Here is a 7,402-nt window from a genome sequence, read left to right as displayed (position 1 = left end):
AGATAGGAAATAAATATGAAAAATTAAAAAGGGTAAATTTAACTAGGAAGGAATAAAATATAAATTAAGGTTAAAAATGAAATAACTGTACAACACAAATTAGAATGAAGGGTAAATTTAACTGGGAAGAATAAGATAAAGATAAATATATAAATTAAAGTTGAAAATAAAATAACTGTACAACAAAATACACAATATAGAACTATATAAGAATGTATGAAGAAATCTAAATATAAATAAGTATATACACAATAACAGCAGCTGTACAAGTATTAACCGGAAATGAAGAATATAGTGACCAGTGACCATTCAAGCATAAAACAGGGATGAACCAGTGTTGTGACAACTTAGCAAATAACCAATTTTAAATTGTATCTTTAGGCCAAAGATATAATAGATTGAAAGGCACACACCGCACATATAGTACGTAAGTAATATACATTTAAATCTAGTATCTTTCAAATCAGGTTTATTGGTCAACTAATATTTTTTCTATATTGGCAAACCAGTCATTTTATGACATCAGCAAACACACACATTCGTACCATGGTGCAGCTGCTGGTTTTACAATCCTGCAGAGCGTGCGTGATGAATGCGGGTGCTAAGATCAGGTATGCATGATAACACTAAATCTCAAATTACAAACACACAGCAGTGTGCTAATTGTGTACTGACAGGGACTAGAAAGAGAGAGCAGATTTCTCCTGTATTGGCTTCCTGTTAAATCCAGAATTGAATTCAAAATCCTGCTCCTCACATACAAGGTCTTAAATAATCAGGCCCCATCTTATCTTAATGACCTTGTAGTACCATATCACCCTATTAGAGCGCTTCGCTCTCGCTCTGCAGGCCTACTTGTTGTTCCTAGAGTATTTAAAAGTAGAATGGGAGGCAGAGCCTTTAGTTTTCAGGCTCCTCTTCTGTGGAACCAGCTTCCAGTTTGAATTCGGGAGACAGACACTATCTCTACTTTCAAGATTAGGCTTAAAACTTTCCTTTTTGCTAAAGCATATAGTTAGGGCTGGACCAGGTGACCCTGAATCCTCCCTTAGTTATGCTGCAGTAGACGTAGGCTGGTGGCGACTTCCCATGATGCACTGAATGTATCTTCCTCAGTCATCTTTCTCACTCACTATATGTTAATACACCTCTCTGCATCGAATCATTACTTGTTATTAATCTCTGGTGGCAAACCTGACCTGGTTTCTTCCTCTTAAAAGGGATTTTTTTCCTTTCCACTTTCACCAAAGTGCTTCCTCTTAGGGGGGTTTTCTCTGTTTTCTTTCTATTATTGTAGGGTCTTTACCTTACAGTATAAAACTGAACTGACTTGATCTGAATTCTAAGAAACAGAGAAGAAGTTTACTTGATGTGTTTGATTTATTTCAGTGAAACTTTGTTTTTTTGCTGAGCCAGTTTAACGTTTCCATAAAAGCAGTCAGTTTCTCAGGAGTTGCTTAACGCAGTTGGGTGGAACCACATTACACAACTTCTTAAAATAAAACTAAAGATGATTCTTTAAACCAGCAACAGTGAGATTTCATGTTTTTTGAGTGTATGCAATCTACAGTCCATGTCAGCACATTTGAAGCTCTATTATGAAACCTCATGTATACCGTAAATTTGTTTGCAGGCTCAACACTTTTGAGAATGGGATCATCATGGCCCTGATGGATATCAGGTTAATGTTATCGGTTTTTATTATGGAGACACTGGTGTGGATGTCTCGTCATGGTGATTACGCTGTCTTTTTTATTTTTATTTAACTTGTTTTTTGTGTTTTGTGACTTATTTTTGGCTTCTGGAATAAATAAAGAATGATTATTTTTCTTTTAAACTTTTTATGTGCTAAAGGTGGCACTGTGGTGCAGCTGTTCTGGCTTTTACATGAGTTTCCTCCATCCAAAGATGTAGCTGAAGCTTAGATTCGGTGTATCCTATGTAGGCTGGACGGATGGCACTTCTGATCAGCTCTATGTAAACACCAATCAGTCTCAAGACGACTCAGAGTCAGAAGTGTTTTGGGGTGAAAATGCTGAATTGACAATGAGGCGATCTGTCACTTGACACAACTGTTAAAGCAGAATCAAGGTCCTACGCTTAAAAAAGCACTTTTAAAAAAATGTTTTGTACCTCTCAGAAGGAGTTTTTAAAAGCAGAATGGGAGGCACAGCCTTCAGCTTTGTGGCAACACCTCCCAGTTTCGATTTTGGGAATTTGCACTGTCTCTACTTTTGAAATTATGCTTGAAACTTTCCTTTTTGATAATGCTTATAGTTGGGGCTGGATCAGGGGATCCTTAATCAACTTTTTAGTCACGTTGCTGTAGGTTCAGATTACAGCTTGATCTTGCATGATGCACTCCCAGCACTACTGCTGGCGACAGATGGCCGTTCCTACCCGAGCCTGGTTTTGCTGAAGGTTTCTTTCTGTTAAAAGAGAGTTTTTCCTCCCCACTGTCACCAAGTGCTTACACATGTAGATTTGTTTTATTCTTTGGCTTTATCTAAATCGGTGTAAGAGGACTGCTGTTGTGATCTGGCGCTATGTAAATAAGATGAACTCAGAGCCAGCCCAAGGTTTCATGGAGCCCCGAGGTGAACTTGATTTGCAGCCCCTGTCTCTAGCGAAACCTATTACCATCCACCATTGTCCATACCTGATCATTTGTGTATTATACAGCTAAATACAGCCATTATCGTGGCTTGCTAGTGTGCTAGAAAGAAATAAAATAAACAGAGTGCATTTTTAAAACAAATGAAGTGTTTTTGAAATGTCCCAAAGGGCAGAACAGTCGCAAAGAATTTAACATAGACCTGAATTTATGATTTAAATAAATGTAAATAAATGAAACAGACACTACGTAACTGACTAGAGAGCTAACAACATCATCAGCATCACCTAAGCGCACCACACCTTGAATGACGTGAATGTGCGTCTGGTGCTTCTGTTGAACCCTTTAAAACCTGAACCAAGTTAAATATCAACTTGACGAGTTTTAATTTGTATCGTATTTACTACATTTTCATTTTTGGTGCATTTTATTGCTGAAACATGTATTGTGAAACTTTAAATTTAGGTTTTTGTAAAGGGGAAAAAACGAAACACTGACGCCAAAATAAAACAGGAAGCATGAACACTGAGACAGAGACCAAAGCACAAACTTTGCAGAGATGAAACGTAAACATGGGGAAGAAACAAAGGAAACAAGAAGGGAAATAACTAAATGGAAACGTAACATATACACGAATCGACTAAATGCAAGGGAACTGACACAGGAGGAAGGGGACATAGAGAAATTTAACTAAACACAATGCACACAAGACAAGGAAGTGACAAAGTAAGACAGGAAGTACAGACTACAGAGACAAACTGACACACAGACAGAAAGGGAAACAAACACGGAGACAAGACTGACTGCATACGGGGGACGCAAGGGAGGACACACGGAGACGAGACTAAGACAGACTGGACATGAAAGGGAACAAAATTAAACATCTAGAAACACGAATAACTAAACTAGGAGAATACAGACGAGATAATAATCACAGTAACTCCAAACTGGATGAAGAACACAGGAAAAAAACCTGAGAACCATGACATGCATCACATGTGATACACATGGAGTTACAGGGTTAACTAATGTCACTGATCTTAGTGAATATTAATGATAAATAGCTATATGTAGTAATTCATGGAGCCACTCTACTTTAAACCCCACTTACTATTGTCCACAAGGACGTCATTACTTTATTGTCTTACTTAGATATGATTTCAAACCATCTGCGTGTCCACCATCATGTGACAGGTGTCCAAAAAGGCAGCGAGTGCTGAAAAGTTCCCCCATAGAGGCTAATTCCCCCCTAACCAATGCCTGTCTTTTGTGCCTGGATACAGCCCAACATACAACACAATGGCAGCCGGTCATGGAGAGAGAGCAGGATTTCAGAACAGGCCAACAGGAAACAAGCTGCTTTCAGGAGACCTTTGCGACGTGTGATTCACTAACCAGCGTCACTCCATCAGTGCTGCTGATTCAAGCAAATGAAAGTTTACACTTATTTTAGTGGAACTGACACAATCTGATGAAATGAAACTGCGCAAGTTAAATCAGGAAACACAGAGGTGGAAAGTTACAGCCGATGATGCTGCTGTATCTCTTTTTTGGGTACCAGGCCTTAGAACAGCAGTGAACCGCTTGACTTTTTATGCATTATGAGTAAAGTTTATCGCAATATTGACAGTTTTTTCTCACACTGTCTGTACCTGTCAGTCACTGGGATGCAGGGAGATGGGTTAAACTGGTTTTGCAAAGGCTGAGCAGACCTACAGTCTCCACCTTAAGCTCCTGCAGGGGTGACTAAGACGCTGCTGAATAATTTATGACAGGCAAGTTAATTAAGTGACCTTTAGTTTCTCTCTTTATGCCCGAGGGCCTGTGTGAGAACGCTCCCCACGTTGCTCAGTATGATCCTAAAATAGATGTGAGTGTATTTTCTCTATTGTTCCAAACTCAACCAACCAGTTTAAAAAGCATCTATTCTCAGCAACAGGTGGATGACACGTCCAAAAAAAGTAGCAAGTCATAATCTCTACCTCTTGTTGTATACAAACAAAGAGAGCATATGCATTGTTGAGTCTTTTAGTTTTCTTATCTGCAAGAGAGCAACTAAACAAACTAACAATAGCAGAAAAGGAAGCAACAGAAGGGAAAGAAACCAAAAAAGCAATACAATAAACAGGCCAGGATTCTTTGGAAAAACAAAACAAAACAAAAACCAAGATCTTTATCCTTTTGAACTATCCCGGAGAAAACATGTCTGAACTTCATCCCAAAATCGAGCTGCTTCGGGGTAGAAAGTTTGTGAAACCTCGTCCTGTAACTCTGCAGCTCCACGTAGAGCAGAGCAGGTTCTAATGTAGGCTAATTACACTGATAAAAACACAACATCTGTTTAAAGTCACTGCAGAGAGGTATGAACCTGAAACTGCAGCAAGGATCAAAGCCTGGTGTGCACAGACATGATAGCGGCTGAATCAGGTCTCAAAACGTGACAGAGAGCGACCTCTGGTGGAAACTCTTGCAAACTGCTAGTTTATTTCAAATGGAGATTAATGAAGTGATTCACCAGCTTAAAGTAAACCTGAATCTTATGTTTTATGTTTTTAACAGGCGACTGTTGTTGTGATTTGGTGCTATATAAATAAAATAAAATTGAATTGAATTTTTATTTTTATCGAAAGGCATGAAAGTTTTTACGTTTGAAGAAGCCCTGACGAGGTGGATGATAACAGAATCAAGTTGGAGTAAACTGAAAGCGACGTGCAGTACTGTGCGAAAATCCCATCACCTCAATATTTCTTTATATTTTGCTGTAAAAATAGCAAAATAAAAATAAATAGGTTTATTGAAAAATGTGCAAACATACTTGGGAATACCGTATATAATAGGGCAAACACAGAGTTTGTACAGTTCTATCAAGTTTGAAAGTCTTCTTCATTCGTCAGTTAAAGAACAAATGATCTGTTTTGTGACAGGCTGCTAGTAACAAAGTAAAGACACAATTTAAACTATTATGTGTAGATTTAGGTAAGCAGTAGGTGTGGACTTGTGTAGCTGCCGTGAAGCAGAGACGCAGGGCTTTTAAGTTTGTTTCCCCACTGCATTTCCTGTATACAGCCCCATGTTCTTCTCATGTCCAAACTGATGCTGACTGAAAAGACACCACATATGCAAATGAGTTATAATGCCCCTTTAAATTTACTCTCACATGCCTTTTAATGTTTCTCTGTCTGGTGCCAAGGCTCCAAAATGATGATTAGGGGAAAATATAATGCAAATCTAAACCTTAATGAATGGTTGGTTTGTTCAAACAGGACTGGAACTAATATTATCCATGGCTGTGTTCCTCTCATTTCTGAAACAGAGCCGTCGTTATCAAAATTAATAATTCCCCTCTGGGTTATTCCTGTTGTTTATGGCTGCTGATATAAAAGTCTATAAATCTGATTCATTTGGGAAAGATAAAAAAATACAGCTTTTCCTTATTTGGGTTTTACAACATGTGTTTGTGTACTCAAAAAATATGAACAAATCCAACATGAGACCTATCTTTTACTCTAGATTACAAAAAATACGAAGCATAATGCTTTATTAAAAACAAACTACATTTTGAACTGCTTTAATTCTTCATGGCATAGATTCAACGAGGTGCTGGAAACATTCGTCAGAGACTTTGTTCGACACTGACATGACAGCATCACACAGTTGGACTGAGATCTGGTGACTGTGGAGGTCTTTTGAGGACAGTGAAGCAATTTTCATGCTCAAAAATAAGTTTGAGATTATCTAAACTTTGTGACACGGTGCGTTATTTTACAGGAAGCAGTCATCAGAGGAGAGTACACTGTGGTCATACAGGGATGGACGTGATCAGCAATAACACTCAATTAGGTTGTGTTTTTAAAAAATGATTCCCATACAATTTATTCCTGGGCCTTGGTATGGATATGCTCTCTGTTCCTTTAAGACAGCCTTCTTCTCATTGGCTGGTCCTCACAAATAGGAGGTGTCAGTAGCACATCATGATAGTTATGTGCATATACCTACAAGTTCAATAGCCTTCGGAAGCCTGAGCTCCTTGTTTACAGAGATTACATCCACACTACATGTTCCCTGTTTCACTTAAACTTTTAGCCATGTTCCAAAATTGTAAGTGTAAAAATGATAGAAGGTAAGAAAAAGAAGAAAAAGAAGAGAGTGCTTGTTTTAGGATTTTTCTATTACAATATGATGACATCAGCTTTTATGGCACCAATGGGACATTATAGGGCAAGATATTGAAAAAATAAATCTTCTCTTTCATATGATATATTACTCAATATGGTTTCTTCATATTGGCTTTTTCTACTGGTCGATCTACAGTGGCTTGCAAAAGTATTCGGCCTCCTTGAACTTTCCCACATTTTGTCACATTACAGCCACAAACATGAATCAATTTCATTGGAATTCCACGTGAAAGACCAACACAAAGTAGTGTACACGTGAGAAGTGGAACGAAAATCATACATGATTCCAAACAGTTTTTACAAATAAATAACTGCAAAGTGGGGTGTGTGTAATCATTCAGCCCCCTTTGGTCTGAGTGCAGTCAGTTGCCCATAGATATTGCCTGATGAGTGCTAATGACTAAATAGAGTGCACCTGTGTGTAATCTAATATCAGTACAAATACAGCTGCTCTGTGACGGCCTCAGAGGTTGTCTAGGAGAATATTTGGAGCAACAACACCATGAAGTCCAAAGAAAACACCAGACAGGTCAGGGATAAAGTTATTGACAAATTTAAAGCAGGCTTAGGCTACAAAAAGATTTCCCAAGCCTTGAACATCCCACGGGGCACT

Source organism: Aulonocara sp. 'chitande type north' Nkhata Bay, linkage group LG3, assembly GCF_057382095.1.
Source record: "Aulonocara sp. 'chitande type north' Nkhata Bay isolate Kocher_YH1m ecotype deep benthic linkage group LG3, A_spYH_male_GT1.1, whole genome shotgun sequence".
In the NCBI taxonomy this organism is placed as follows: domain Eukaryota; kingdom Metazoa; phylum Chordata; class Actinopteri; order Cichliformes; family Cichlidae; genus Aulonocara; species Aulonocara sp. 'chitande type north' Nkhata Bay.
This window is presented reverse-complemented; position numbering follows the sequence as displayed.